At 34.3% G+C, this 8,990-nt stretch overlaps 1 long non-coding RNA gene across 1 annotated transcript; it reads left to right on the top strand.

The window, feature by feature from the left end:
- The first annotated feature begins 5,952 nt into the window (after nucleotides 1-5,952).
- LOC136063377 (uncharacterized) lies at nucleotides 5,953-6,810 on the top strand. Its single transcript, XR_010625054.1, has 2 exons — nucleotides 5,953-6,393; nucleotides 6,525-6,810. It is a non-coding gene; the product is annotated as an uncharacterized LOC136063377 (long non-coding RNA).
- Nucleotides 6,811-8,990: the final 2,180 nt, after the last annotated feature.

Raw genomic sequence — 8,990 nt, 5'->3', positions numbered from 1 at the left:
CGGAAGGTTTAGAAGAAGAAGAAGAAACAAAATTTGTGGAATGCGGTGCAGAGTCAAAAATGTTTTCAACATAACCTAACCCAGATTTATCAGAAGGATACTTTTGAACATTCAGCATGTGATCAAGTTTAGAACTAGAGATCTAGCAACAGATAAATCATGTTCCAAAGTTTTAACTTTATCAAGCAAAAGCATGTTCTCAGATTTAAATTGTTCAAAAGATCATTAGCATCAAACAATTTAACAAGCAAATTTTTCTTTTCAAGCTCAAGAGAATCAATTTTCTTCAGGCCAAGTTCTACATTCATAGCATCCCTAGCAGCAATTTTACAGAGTTTATTGTAGGCCTCTTGGAGATCTGCATCCTCAGAGAGTTCCCATCAGAAGGGTTCTCTTCAACAGATATGCTTTCATTAACTACAGCAGTAGCAGTGAAAGCAATGAAGTTTCCATTCTCATCACATCCGGACTCATCATCGGAAACCTCATTATCGCTAAGGGTTACAGCCATAGCTTTACCCTTAGTTCTTAAGAATGTAGGACATTCAGATTTCACATGACCATACCCTTGACACCAAAACACTGAGGACCAAAGAATTATTTGAAGACTGACCAACTTTTCTTTTGTTTTTCAAAGTTGTTAACCTTAGTAGGATCATTCTTCCTAAAATTTCTAGGTTCAGTAGTGTAAGTACCTCTTGCCTTTCTATTGGTATTTCTAAGAAAGTTTTTGAAATTTTTGGCAAGATAGGCAATCTCTGTAGCAGAGAGCTCATCATCAAATCCACCACTCATCAACATCATCAACTAGACTTAAAGAGCCATTGATTTAGATTTGTTCACTTTAGGTAGGTCAGACTCATAGGACTGAAGAGATCCTACAAGCTCATCAACAGGGATGGAATCCACATCCTTGCTTTCAGTGATGGCAGTCACTTTGGGTCTAAAGTCTTCAGTTAAGGATCACCAGTAGAACTTACTGACACGACCACGTGCAAGCTCCGAATCCACGGACTCCTTCTTTCTTGGATTCTTCAATCAGCTACAAGCACCCCCGCTTGATTATCTTTAAGCTTCAATGGTAGCAACCAAGTTGATCATCAAGATGTAGATAATATCTCCAACTTGAAAACCCTAAGCTTTGTGTAAAGGAAAACTCCTCAAAGATCTCACAAGAGATTTACACAAAACAGCAATGTATGAGCAACAATACAATTGGAGCAACCTCCAAAAACGTGGCTAGGGTTTTGTTTAAATGCCTAGGGTAAAAACATAAAACCCTAAACGTTTAATGAAGTAGGGCTGAGTTGGAAATTCTGCAGAACAATCAACCTGTGCGATTTTCGATCGATCGAGTCTATTCTTCGATCGATCGAGCCAAGCCGAAAGTCCCAAGTACTTCTGCAGCCACTCGATTCCAACTTTACAATAATAAACCAACTTTGAGCAAGCCTAAACAAGACTAAATACATTGTTTTGATCATGGTTTGCCAACATTACAAATTAGAGTTCTAAATACATAAAATCCTAAGACCTTAGAACCTAACACCCTTATGCACATTCTTAGGGGGAGAAATTCTATTTCTCGTGCACATTTGTAGAGGGAGAGATATTTCATAGAAGAGATGCATATACCAAGGAGGAGAAGAGATTGTGTTAATAAGAAAACTTTGTTTTGGTGTTTGGTGTATGATCAAGTTGCTCACATGTTTCACATCATGTTTACTTGATCGCAATTTACTTATTACATTATACTTGTCCTTTTATTACTTGCTTTACCTTGAGGGTCTAATGTATTTTGTGCAAGTGTTTTAGGTTACAAGTATATATGTTACAAGTACATCACAGCTTCTCATCATTTTGAAGGAGAGAAACTTTAAGCACTTTTAGTTTATATTGTGCATTTTCTTTAGTACATTATGTTTGTACCTGCTGCTTTTGTAAGCTTTTAAGGTTATGTACCCATGCTTTGTAGCTTTAGTGCTTGTTGTTAAATGTCATGTATTTTCTCTAAGTACATCACTCTTGTGCCCTTTGTAGGATTTTTATCCTTAATGCAATTTCCTAGTGTTGTTGCATTGGTTGAGTGTTGGACATGCAAATGATAATTTGCAATTGAGCTTATTAGCTTGCATGTCCGAATGTTCATTCCATGTGTGAATAAGCATTGTGATCACTTGTTATAGTGATTGTTCGTTTTTGGTCAAGCCTTGGTTTATTACTTGTTTCCATTTTGCTTGATCACATTGTGCTTGCTCCATATGCATTACAAGTTTTCTACATACAATGATCATATTGTGTTGTTGTGTTTCAAGAGATACTTGTTCTTATGGTTCAAGAGCTTCACAGATTCTAAAGTTAAGTGTGAGTGAGTTTTGATCAACTGTTCCAAACTCACACGTTAAGTCTAGAGTTTGTCGTAGGGTTTTGTTACGGAATAGCTAAAGGGGGAGATTGTAAGGTTGAATTTAATCAACCATCGTGTTGGCTTTATTCCGTGCCAAATTTACTTGTAATTTAACAATTAGTAACCCTGTATTTAGGTAGGAATCATGTAAAGATAATGAGTGAGAGAGTGTAAAAAAATGCTCAATATTGTGCAAGGACAAGGATGTAGAGACTCGAGGCTGGCAAATCGGTAACTGCAGTACATGAGTGAAGCGTGCGAGAAGATGAACAGTCACGCCAGCTGAAGCATAACAGGACAAAAAGTCTAACCTAGCCGTTCTGTTATCTCACGGCTTGAACTCTGACTCAGTCAAGTCGCGAGGCCAAGCCACCAGCCAGCCTTGTTTTGAAAAAACTTAACTCTTCGCAATCTATTCTCACCCCAGTATAAATACCCCTTATACCCACGAAATGTAGAGAGTTTTCAGAGAGAATTTTGAGAGAGAAACCCTAGAGAAAAACAAGATTGATTCATCCACAATCTTCATATAGAGACTCTTCAAATTTTTCTACTCTCACCCTCTTCATTGTTACATCCTTGAGAAGTTCTTACCCAAATCATTTTCTCACCATACCCATATCTGTGAGAAGGTCATTTGGTGCTTTGGGAAGCAGTTAGGAAGGGACTAGTGGTTATTGGTTGATGCCATGGGCTATAGCGGAATCTGATAAACTAGAAAAGACAAAGGTTCGGCACAATCTCGTTAGAGGAAGAAGCTTGGAGGGCTTAAGAACACTGGGTAGATTAGGCTTAGAGGGTCTATTACTGTTCATGTATCCCAACTACATTTTTTAGTGAATTATTGACTGCTTGGAGGGCGGCGGAGAGGTTTTACGCCGAGGGTTTCGGTTTCCTCTTCAATAACACATCGTGTGTAGTTCTTGTGTTTGCATCTTTCTTCCCTTAATCTTTACAATTTAATTTCTGCTGTGGATGTGAGTTTAATTGGTTTAGATTGATTATCAATTCTGTTATTAGCTTGTGTTCATTTTCTACACATATATTGTTTGACATTAAGCTTGAATTGATAATATTGTATTTGGGGGTCTAAACATTCATAGTGTTTTATACGCTATTTGAACATTCAAGGGTCAACAAAATAACCAATGCATTTAGTGAGTTAATTAGAGACTTAGAGTGTTAATATTTTTTTTTTTTTTTTTTTTTGCCTAAAATGTTACTCCCTCCGTCCCACTTTGTTTGTCCTGTTTGAAAAGTCAAACTTTTTAAGGGAACATCATTTATTATCTTGTTTGTCTTATAAAAATAGAGTTTCACCTGTTTCCTTGGCCATATCTTTTGAGCTTCTTTCACGTCATTTCAATGGAAGAAATTTTCCCTGCATATTGATTCATTAGCGATTGAAACAGAAAATGCTTGCTCCTATTAAAGCCAGTGTGAATATATGTCTGATTGGACATGAGGATCAGATGATGGCTTGATGGAATTCTCGTTTATGGAGAATTCTTTTTTCAAACAACGTACTGGATATTCTTAGCGTTTTGGTGGTCTCGTCTCAATCCAAAGCAACAAAAGATTACTCCAATTGAGAGGAGTGAATTTGCTCCATTAGTGTCTATCAAGAGTAGATTACTAAAAAAAGAAATAGATTAAAATGCAAATTACACCCATTCAAAAAATATTTTTCTTGTATGAAAAAAATCTATAAAATTAATATAAATTTTTTATTTAAGAATTTTTTTTTCAATCATTTTTTTAATTAGTTAATTGCATCCTAAAGGAAATTTTTTAATAGAATTGAAAGAAAGGTCTGAATTGAATAAATTTTGAATTGATCGAAAGTAAAGTTAGAGGACTCAAATGCAATTTACATTTTAGCCAAAAAAAATTGTCCTCTATTCCATTTTGGGATATTCCAAAATATTGTCTTGTTTCTAAAAATACAAATTATTAGTTTATTAATGTTCCTATTATACCCCTACTTTATTTTCAAAACTATTTGAAAAGAAAACTAACTAATATTTTAAAAAAATAAATTTAATTGGGACACTTTTTAGTTGCGAATAACTTTTTTTTAAAAAGCTAATAAATTTATTTAAGGGTAGTTTTGTAAACTTATAAATTTTTNCAAAAAAAAAAAAAAAAAAAAAGCTTATAATCCCGAGCAAACTACAAATATGCTAATAGATGGCAAATGCATGCTCAAACACAGTATTAGTTTTTCCTTCATAAAATTCTTTTCTGCTTACTAATTTCGGACTTATGGTTTCTTCAGTATCCACCACTTTTTTCACAAAATTTCCTCCTTTTTAATATTATCTTAGCTTCAACATTGTCTTTAAAATAGTTATGGCCACCTCCAAAAAACAATAATCAATTTACCAAGAAAGCTTCTTGAGCTAGGAAGCCAAAACCTTATGTCCAAAACTAATAAAAACAAAAAAAAAAAAAAAAAAAAAAAAAAAAAAAAAAAAAAAAAACTATTGAAGAAAAACTCCACAAGGCCAAAAACAAGAATACAACAGCCACACCTCTACAATGTCATGGTTACGATTCTCGATACAAAATTTTAAATTCTTAATAATGAACACTACCTGGGTTGTAAAAGGATCTTAATCAAACTAAGATGGTAATTCAAGCGCAGCGCATCCGATGCCTCCACTAGTGAACCTTTCCTCTCTATCTCTGCATATTTAAGCTAAGGTTCCCCTTTATAATAGAGTTTCACCTGTTTCCTTGGCCATATCTTTTGAGCTTCTTTCACGTCATTTCAATGGAAGAAATTTCCCTGCATATTGATTCATTAGCGATTGAAACAGAAAATGCTTGCTCCTATTAAAGCCAGTGTGAATATATGTCTGATTGGACATGAGGATCAGATGATGGCTTGATGGAATTCTCGTTTATGGAGAATTCTTTTTTCAAACAACGTACTGGATATTCTTAGCGTTTTGGTGTCTCGTCTCAATCCAAAGCAACAAAAGATTACTCCAATTGAGAGGAGTGAATTTGCTCCATTAGTGTCTATCAAGAGTAGATTACTAAAAAAAGAAATAGATTAAAATGCAAATTACACCCATTCAAAAAATATTTTTCTTGTATGAAAAAAATCTATAAAATTAATATAAATTTTTTATTTAAGAATTTTTTTTTTCAATCATTTTTTTAATTAGTTAATTGCATCCTAAAGGAAATTTTTTAATAGAATTGAAGAAAGGTCTGAATTGAATAAATTTTGAATTGATCGAAAGTAAAGTTAGAGGACTCAAATGCAATTTACATTTTAGCCAAAAAAAATTGTCCTCTATTCCATTTTGGGATATTCCAAAATATTGTCTTGTTTCTAAAAATACAAATTATTAGTTTATTAATGTTCCTATTATACCCCTACTTTATTTTCAAAACTATTTGAAAAGAAAACTAACTAATATTTTAAAAAAATAAATTTAATTGGGACACTTTTTAGTTGCGAATAACTTTTTTTTAAAAAGCTAATAAATTTATTTAAGGGTAGTTTTTTTTTTTTTTTTTTTTTTGGTTGGGCTCTAATTTGCTTTAGGCATAATCTTGAATGCATTTAGCGCGTATTGGCATATTTGGAGGCAACTTGAGATGATTTGTACTTTGTTCTTTTGGTTGGGCATATTTTTGATTTGGCACTTGTTGCATTTGTGGCTTAAGAGAAGTCTCAGCAATGTAGAGCAAATTTGAATTTCTCCAATTTGGAGAGTTGGAGTGAGCTTGTCGCAATTTGTAATTCTTATTTATGGATTGAAGGGAAATTCATTATTTGACTTGTTTGAAAGATTGATTGGTGGAATTTGAGTTATAGTGAATATTTGTTAGATTTTGCCTTATATTCATACTCCCTCATTCCCAAATTGTTGGTCTTGTATTCTATTTTTGATGTCCCAGAATTCCTGCAAATTTTCTTCCGTGGAAATGACATGAAAGAAGCTCAAATGATAAGGCCAAGGAAGCAGGTGAGACTCAACTATAAAGGGGAACCTTAACTTAAATAGGTAGCGACAGAATTACCAACTTGCTTTGATTAAGATCCTTTTACAGCTTAGGTAATTTTCTTTACAAAGACTTTTTTTTTTTTTTTTTGAAGAAGAAGAAGAAGAAGAAGAAGAAACTCAAGAATTGTAAGAGGTTATACAACAAATGTTCGGGGTGCAGGTGAAAGAAGCCAAAGAAGATGAGAATAATTTATATTCAACTTCTCTAATTTGTTTTGGGAGCAACCTCAAACTTTGTATTGTGAGAGTAAACTTTGTACTATATTTGTGTGAGAATAAGTTTGGGCATATTGGGGTTTGGGTTTTGAGATAATGTCTTTACCCCATTTTGTATTCTCCACTTTGTTAGTGAAATTTTTGCTTATTGCAATTCATGGACGTAAGCCAAAAGTTGAATCACGTAAATTTTTTATGTTTACTTTTGCTTGTTTGTTTCTATTTTTCATTTTAGTTCTCCTTGTTCCTATCATTTATTTTTGACATCTTTCTAAAAGCCCGTATTCTACAATCAGTCTTTTATGGGAATGCTATATAAAGGTCATTTCCTACAACGAATTGATAATTTAGGTATGTTATTATAACTAATTGATATCAGTGCTTCTGTTTTTACAATATGGATGACTTACAACAGCTCAACATTTTGTAGAAAGTCATTTTGTATAACTTTCTGTAAAGCATTTTGGCAACAATTTTACCTTGTATCATACTTCGAATAACTTTCTGAAAAGCATTTTGTATAACTTTCTGTAAAGTAATTTCCTAATAAGATAGTTAGGGATTTACTAATAACTTCGAATTTTACTTTTTACTTTTTTTTCTTTTCGTAATTCCCTAGTTGGGATAGTTATAACTTTAATTATAGATTTTCTTTTTTATCAAAGAAAAAAATAATTATAGATTTCCTTTTAAATAATAATAATGATGTTTTCTTTTTCAATTTTTAGCCGTAAATAATGATGTGTAAAGGCTTAGTCAACAATTGAAAAAGTTCTCACAAATAATCCACAAACTCCACGTGATTTTATTGTTGATGGTGTATACACATCTCTCTCTCTCTCTCTCTCTCTCTCTCTCTCTCTGTAAGGTACACAGGAATATGCACAAAAATTTCCATCTGAGTGCATAGCATTTACTCTTGTGAATACCAACGCCCGTATTCTAATATTCAAATTATTGAATACAAGGGTATTGATTCTCGTATTCTTTATTGTATATTGTCGTTACATATCACTCATTTCAAATTTTATATGGACACCAATTAAAAAAAAATGGATATCACATTTGAAATTATAAACATTGTGTATACATGGTGACATTAACAAGTGTGAAAAAACAATTACCGTATTTGAAAATTAAGCAACATGAGTAATTTTCACCTTATAAGAATTTGGACATTGTAAAAATAAAATTTTACTGTGTATCACAGTGGCGGCTCCAAGAATTTTTCTCAAGATGTTCCTTAAGAAGTATAAATTACACAATCTAATTGTAGGGGTAAGAGCCCAAAAATTCATACATTGGGCCTTGGGCATTATCCAAAGGGGCTAACACGTCCGAGGAGAGACAAATAGAGTGGAGAAATTCTAGTTTAAAGTCTCACGAGTAAGAAATAAATAAATGGGGGTCCGAGGAGCAACCCCTCCTCAGCTATGGTTGATACGCCTCAAGCCTAAATTCCCGCTGTAAGAATGACCTCCATAGAAGCTCCAGTGATGGAAGCATACCTCGAAGACACACAAGAACGAAGGGGACTAGAAAATATCTAAGGAAAAGCTATTGCTACCACATTAAATACATTGCAGCTGCTTTTCTGGCCGCAATTATGTGGAGAAGACCTCTGAACAGTGTTTCCTTGGTCACCGCAACTCACAGAGGGGCTAGAGGAGATGTCTTATGGGACAAGTACTCAAGTAGTAACCCAAATTATTGACAAGTGTAGGGTAAGGATTGCCTAAGAGGGACTATATAATGAAAAAAACCCCTCCAAGGGAAGGGGGGATCGAAGAAAGAGAGAAAAAGAACACTGTAGCTATGAGAACTACAATTGTAATCAGTTTCATTGATTTGGACAAACATTTGCCTCCTCGACAATACTTTCGCCCAGTCTTAACGTACCTTGTTCTGGCATGATTATCATTCAAACCCGTCCTAGCTGTTATTATATTCACTTAGGCCTAGTTCTTTAATCCACACTCTACAAATTTATTATGCTGGGCTCATTATCCCACAATCCCATACATACTGGGCTTGGGCTGTAAACAGTGCCCCTACAATTGGCGCCGTTTGTGGGGAGAACTTGTGCAATAATGAGTACAGCGGTGAACGATGGTAGGTTTAGGTCCACACCAAGTAGAGTCTTTCAGATCCAAGCGTGGCGACCCCTTTGTCAACCTTGAACGGAGAGGCAATCGTGAAGGAAGCGTGCATACCACATATACTGACAGGAGCCAACCGCGAAAAGGAAGCCATGTCTCCCATGCAAAGAATAACAAGGCCATGCAGTTGGAAATCAACCGACTAAAGAGGGAGCTGGGCCATGCACGACGAAGGCGAACTCC

The sequence above is a fragment of the Quercus suber genome, unplaced genomic scaffold, assembly GCF_002906115.3.
Source record: "Quercus suber isolate HL8 unplaced genomic scaffold, Cork oak 2.0 scaffold_519, whole genome shotgun sequence".
NCBI classification, from domain to species: domain Eukaryota; kingdom Viridiplantae; phylum Streptophyta; class Magnoliopsida; order Fagales; family Fagaceae; genus Quercus; species Quercus suber.
Note: the sequence above shows the minus strand (reverse complement) of the source record. Positions and strands in the feature narration are given on the sequence as shown.